Genomic DNA, 6778 nt, shown 5'->3' with positions numbered 1-6778 from the left:
TTAAGGTTTGAATCTTCAAGATCATACTCCTTATTAACCAGTGACAAATCATTCAAGAGTTTGACAAAACTGTCATATAGATCAGTCAATGACTCATTAGGCTTTGAGTCAAAGTGTTCATACTCTTGAGTGAGTATTGTCTTCCTGTTCTTCTTAATCGAATAAGTTCCCTGGCACCTTGTCTCTAACGCATCCCATATCTCTTTTGCAGTCTTGCAATTAATTACTCTGTTTGACATTACATTATCAATGGCACTATACAGCAAGTGTCGTACCTTAGCATCCTTAGCAATTGATACGATATCTTCAGCAGTGTAATCACTCTTCTCCTTTGGTACAGACTTTGCTGCTTCACTTGCAACTGCAACTGTGAGTTTGTTTGGCTTGTGAGGTCCTTCATGAATTCTGTCAAGATATTCTGGATCAGTAGCTTCCATAAACATAGTCATCCTCACCTTCCATATGGGATATTCAGATGGTTTCAGTATGGGAACTCTAATGGTCTCATATCGACTATGGATTTGAGTCTTTGGAGGTTCTTCAGTTTTGGTAGGCTTGGCTGGAGTTTCTGCTTCATACATGATTGTTTTTGGATCTTAAACTGTTTGTGTGTTAACAGATCTGCTCTGATACCACTTGTTAGGTCACACACACTATAGAAGGGGGTTGAATACAGTGTATAGCACAATAAATCGAATTCAAATAACACAAGTAACAGAAAATAGACATTATTCAATGCAATAAACTCTGTTATAATATGGAACTGTCCTCTCTCAGTGATGAACAAATATCACGAGAGCTGCTAGGGTTATAATAAATAATATTCTCGATAATGATAACACTTATAGTGTAAACCCTATGTCTGTGTTTATATATTACACAGTTACAAGATAAGTTCTAATTGATATGGAATATAATTCTGCTTCCTAAAATATATCAATCAGATATCTTTTCTTCCAAGTATTCCATTCTTCATAGAATTCCTTCTTCATGCATATTTCTTCTTACGTTTGTCTTGATCTTCTTTCCTTTCAGTCAGCCGCCTTCCTTATCTGAAAGTTTCCTTTAAGTCCTGATATTATCTCCTGATAAATATCTCCTGAACCTTAAGTACTGATCACTTAAGTTCTGTCTTCAGTATATGTAATAACCCCAATTTTTGGAAAATTTTTGAAACCCTTATGAATAGTGTTTTTGCTGAATGAGAAAACTTTCCATGCCACACTATGTAGGGGTTCTGATATGGATATTCTGAGATTTTATTAGTACTTTATATGGGATATAAGTGTATGTAAAGATCGTCAGAATCCAAATCCGAACACTTTGATTTTTCCCGGAAATCCACTAGATACGGAGAGAATTGAGTATAAGGTAACAGGATAAAAAGGATTTAAATTAAAGGATTATAGGAGAGGATCATAAAAGGAATATAATATATTGAGAAAGGTTAAGGGAACCTAAGTAATAAGATCCCGGGTATGATCCCTCAAACGATAAACGAAAACGAAAGTTAAGCGAACCGTATAACAGATCAGCGGTCATTAGGCAAACAATTAGGAAGTTAAGCAAAGGGATTAGAGGAAGTGATGTCACCCAACCAATGAGAAGAGGACAAGGAAGGGAGGATGACATAGCAATGTGATGTAAGCATGACATAGGGAAGGAGGAGGTGTGGTTGGTTTATAACCACACAAATATAAGGTTATTAAGGTAATTAACCAAAAACAAAACAAAAAACAACCAAGCTAAGCCAAACAAATCAAAAAAAACACAAAATCATTTCATTCTCATCATCTTGCTCTCGGCTTTTCATCTTTTTCAAGGGCAAGAATTTCAAAAATCAAGTTCCAAGCATTGTTAAATCACAAGGTAATTATCTAAGCTTCCTTGTACATAGATATGGATATGCTATAAGTTTAAGCTCCTAATTCCTTCACAATCTCTTCCAATAAATCAAGGAAGAAGATGGTGAATAGTAACCTTCAAGAAATAACTTTAGTTTTCTTGAATTTTTATGAAAGATTAAGGTTATACAAGCAAGGATCAAGGTTCTTTTAGGCATTCAAAGCTCTTGGGTTGTGTTAGGAAGCTTCAAGGAGGTATAAACAACTTTCACCTTTAACTTATAGTTTGAACTTTGAGTTTTGATGAGTTTATGGATGGATTAATGTATATATAGAAATATCCATGTATGTATAGCAAGATCCATGTATGTTAGATAGTTTGGTTGGATTTGTGGTGATTTTGGATATGAATCTTGGTTAATGGTTAATGAATCTTAAGTTATGGTTAGTAGATCATGTTTGCGGTTGAATAAGTTGGAAAACCTTGAGATTATGGACTGACTTTGCCTTGATATAAGTTATGTTTGATGTATTGATGATGGTTGGGTGGTTTGTAGTGAATTGGTAAAGAATTGGAGTGGTATAAATATTGGTAATCGCGTAAACATAGCCGTCGTAACGTCCGATTTTCTTTAGACTGTTTTGTGCATAACATTAGGACCCGAGGACCCCCTGCTAGATTATGACCACTGCCATGTTTAGATAGCTCATGTTACGAGCTTCGTTTTGATATGTAGTTCGTTCGATTCCGATGCACGGTTTAGGAGAAACGACCGTTTCAAGTAACGGCGTTTCGCGAATGAAACTTTACCCCTCGCCTTACTTTGAAACCTTGGTTAAGGCCCTTAAATGACTAATTGGAGCATGAAACATTTATGTAGAGTGTGTTAGGCAGTTGATAAGACACTCGCGAAAGAATCGCCTTAAAACTCGTAATGGGTAAATTATTAAAAATGGTGGAGCCGAGGGTACTCGAGCGACTTAAGTAAATCGTTAAGCGCAAAACGAGCGTTAGAGTCTGAGTCGGTTAGAGTATAGATTTACAAGTGACTTTGGTTTAATTCCAACTTACTTGTTGCTTATAGGTTACCAGACTCGTCCCGAGCCATTCGTAACCCCCAGTCGCTCAGACAAGTTTTCTACCCGTTATACTGTTGTTGTGATGTAAATATATGTATATGCATTATCTTGTGATATTGCATGATTGTTATTAGCAAATTTTGCGATATATTGGAGCATGCTGATATGGTATATATGCATGTCTGTTTCATAATCTGGTTATCTATAAGTTGATTTCAATGCTTATAGTTGCATAATACCTATGCTAGAAATAAGCAAGTAGTTGCGTATACCCTTAGTATAGGGGATAAAAGGTGAACATATTTCTAAACCGGGAGTCGATGTTCCCGAGTATATTATATATATATATATATATATATATATCGATATAGTTTTTAAAACTATTAATCGAATAAGGTTTATTCGATAACTTTAACTTTATTTTATTATTGAATATTATTTTGAATATTATTCGAAGGCGTATGACTCCTTTATATTAAATGAATATTATTTTGAATATTCATTCGGGGACTTATGACTCCTTTTATTTATTTATCTGAATATTATTTGAATATTCATTCGAGGGCTTATGACTCCTTTTATTTATTTATCTGAATATTATTTGAATATTCATTCGAGGGCTTATGACTCCTTTTATTTATTTATCTGAATATTATTTGAATATTCATTCGAGGGCTTATGACTCCTTTTATTTATTTATCTGAATATTATTTGAATATTCATTCGAGGGCTTATGACTCCTTTTATTTATTTATCTGAATATTATTTGAATATTCATTCGAGGGCTTATGACTCTTTTATATTATTTATTGAATATTATTTGAATATTCATTCGAGGGCTTATGACTCAGTTTATATTATTTAATGAATATTATTTGAATATTCATTTGAGGATCTATGACTCCGATTATTTGCTGAGGTATATTCTTTATTTTATTAAAGAATAAGGTGTCAATAATCAAACTTATTTTCGATTATTCAAATAAAGATAATACTTTCATATAAGTATATCTTTGGTTATTTAATACTCGTTTCAAGTATAAGTTTTAATACTTCTACTTCAATTATTTTTATAAAGATTATTCTTTATGGGAATATTATTTAAATAATAATATTCAGTCATTTTCTAAATATTATGGGGACTGATTTACTTCATTAAATCAGCTTCACTCCAAACATTCTTAAAAATGTTTTGCGAGTCTTCAAAATGATTTTTAAAAGTTAGAGCGGATCCCAAAACTCATTTTTTTATATATTTAAGATCCTCCTTTCGAAGGGGATTTAAATACTCGCTCAAAACCTGAGGGATCCGGCTCTGTGGTGTGTTTTATATTCGCAACAAGGTTGCTGTTTTGTTAAATGAATTGATTACTTACCCAACACTCGGGAAGTAAAATTCTTGGAATAAGTTAATCCATTAACAGGCATCGCCTGGGAAATATCGGTGAGTTCTCCTTTCCAAATAGATACGACCTCTTGGTGGAGCCGTATCAACAAGTTTCTACTTGGGGAAAGTGGGGACGAGCTTTACGTATCAGAGTCATGGATTTCATCTGAACTAGGAGTGGCGTAAGTGGCCGAGTAGCGCCGGCCCAGCCTTATTATATTGGCCCAAATGGCCTGGAAGTTCCGCTAAGGCGGTCCATTCCTTAGGAGTTCAGTGTTCGGTTGACAAGTAAATCCGACAGGTTCTCCTCTACATGTAGAAAATGGTGGGGTTGTACTACTACGACTGATCATCGTAAGTGGTCTTCCTGGCGCGGCAAACTCCCGTAATGAGTTCATCATCCAATTGGATAATTTCTGCAACACTACCCAGAGCACTTCGATAGAAAGGCTACGGTTGGGCGATTGTTGAGTGTTGGCAGGGTCAAGTTTTCAAAATGATGTTTACATCAAATGAAGTATCTCATAACTTCATTTTATTTTGATGATATTTTAAAGGTTGAATCTATTCAAGTATTATCTTGTAGTCTCATCTATGTGATGAACTTTTGAACTAATTATAACTTGAACGGTGGTAGTTCAAGTAGTATTTGGAAAAGATATAAGTATATTGGAGTATCTTGTAACTTCATCTTTTAAACTTATATCAAGTAAATGATTATCTTATGCATGACAAAGACTTTCAGAAAAACATTGAGACAAGGTTAGATATATGAGATCACCTTGCAACGATATTTTTTTATACAGTTATACACTGGGACTTTGTGTATATTATGCATGGAAGAGGACTTCCAATATTTTGAAAAGTATATATGTATATATATATATACTAAATATTTTGCGACTTCATCGCATTAAGATATCAACTTGGTTCATTTCTTTTGACCAAGACTTTCATGAGTACTAAGAGAAGGCTCATATACTATTAATCATTATACATATTATTTTGGTGGGCTTGCTGCTCACCCTTGCTTTCTTCTTTCATCACACAACATCAGATAGACAAGATGAACCGGACCAAGCTCCCGATTCGCAAGAGGTTAGGAGACGTTCCGCAGTTTTCTAGAAGCACTGATGCCGCCATAGCTGAGGTAGGAACTACCAATAGGCTAGGCTTTCAACTTTTGATGTATCAGATTATGTATATTTATGAATTGTAATAATGGCAAAGAAATGTAAATTTATTCAGAAACCTGTTTAAGGTGTATTGGCATATAATTGTGGAATAAAATGACTTGTGATTATTTTTTTGGATATTCATCTCTGAGACTATAACGTGTGGTGTGTGTGTTTATAGTGGGGTCACAGTACAGAGTAGTTGAGTAATTATTAAGATTGGGTGTTATTAAGGGAAATGGAACTCGTGACGACCCGGATCCCCGACCCCGGATCTGGGGGTGTTACAGAAATGGTATCAGAGCTAAGCGTTATAAACCTCAGAGATGATGGGACGTTAAGATAATAAGTTCACTAAGATAATAAAAACTCTTGCCAAGTTCATAGTCGGACTACCTAACGTAGTACTGACAGTTAAAACCCTTATGGGAACCCTTATAAATGTAGCGATAGAAGCGTAGTTCGTTATCGTATATGGTAGCGGGACTCCGAACCCTGAAGTTGAGGAACAACATCGCGATGATATTTTATTACTAATTGGAGATCGGATTGTGGATCCGATAGAGTGTCCTAATGCAGGACCGGATGATATTGATATTGAGGATGTAGCGGTTGAGGATGTTGTCCTAGAAGGGATAGTTGTTGAGGAGGATCCCATGGAGGATCCTGACAGGATTGGATAAAGGACCACTGATGAATTGATGACCATGGTTTGGTCGACTACCAGAGGTAGGATTGGCCGGTCACTACCGGAGGTTCGTTCAAGTTGTAAAGATAGTAGCCCCTTTAACGCGGCTTACTCGTAAGACTGAGAAGTTCGAATGGACAGAGAAATGCGAGAACAGCTTTCAAAAACTGAAGCAGAGGTTGGTGATGGCCCCTATGCTGGCGTTGCCGGATGGAAAAGGAGATTTTGTGAAGTGTAGTGACGCTTCGCACAAGGGCTTAGGGTGCGTGCTTATGCAGCACGGTAAGGTAATCGCGTACATGTCAAGACAATTAAGGTAGTATGAAATTCGATATCCCCGCTCATGAGCTTAGGCTCGTGGCAATAGTTTACCCTAAAGATTGGAGGCACTACTTGTATGGAGAGAAGTGCGAGAATTACCTAAGCCATAAGTGCTCTAGTACATTTTTACGTAGAAAGAGCTCAACATACGCCAGAGGAGGCGGTTAGAGCTAATCAAGAATTATGATTGGGAGATTCTTTATCATTCGGGGAAAGCCAATATGGTGGCTGATGCCCTTAGTAAAAAGGAGAGACTCAAGATGATAATGTCTTTTGGAGAGTT

Source organism: Apium graveolens, chromosome 5, assembly GCF_009905375.1.
Source record: "Apium graveolens cultivar Ventura chromosome 5, ASM990537v1, whole genome shotgun sequence".
Taxonomy (NCBI): domain Eukaryota; kingdom Viridiplantae; phylum Streptophyta; class Magnoliopsida; order Apiales; family Apiaceae; genus Apium; species Apium graveolens.
This window is presented reverse-complemented; position numbering follows the sequence as displayed.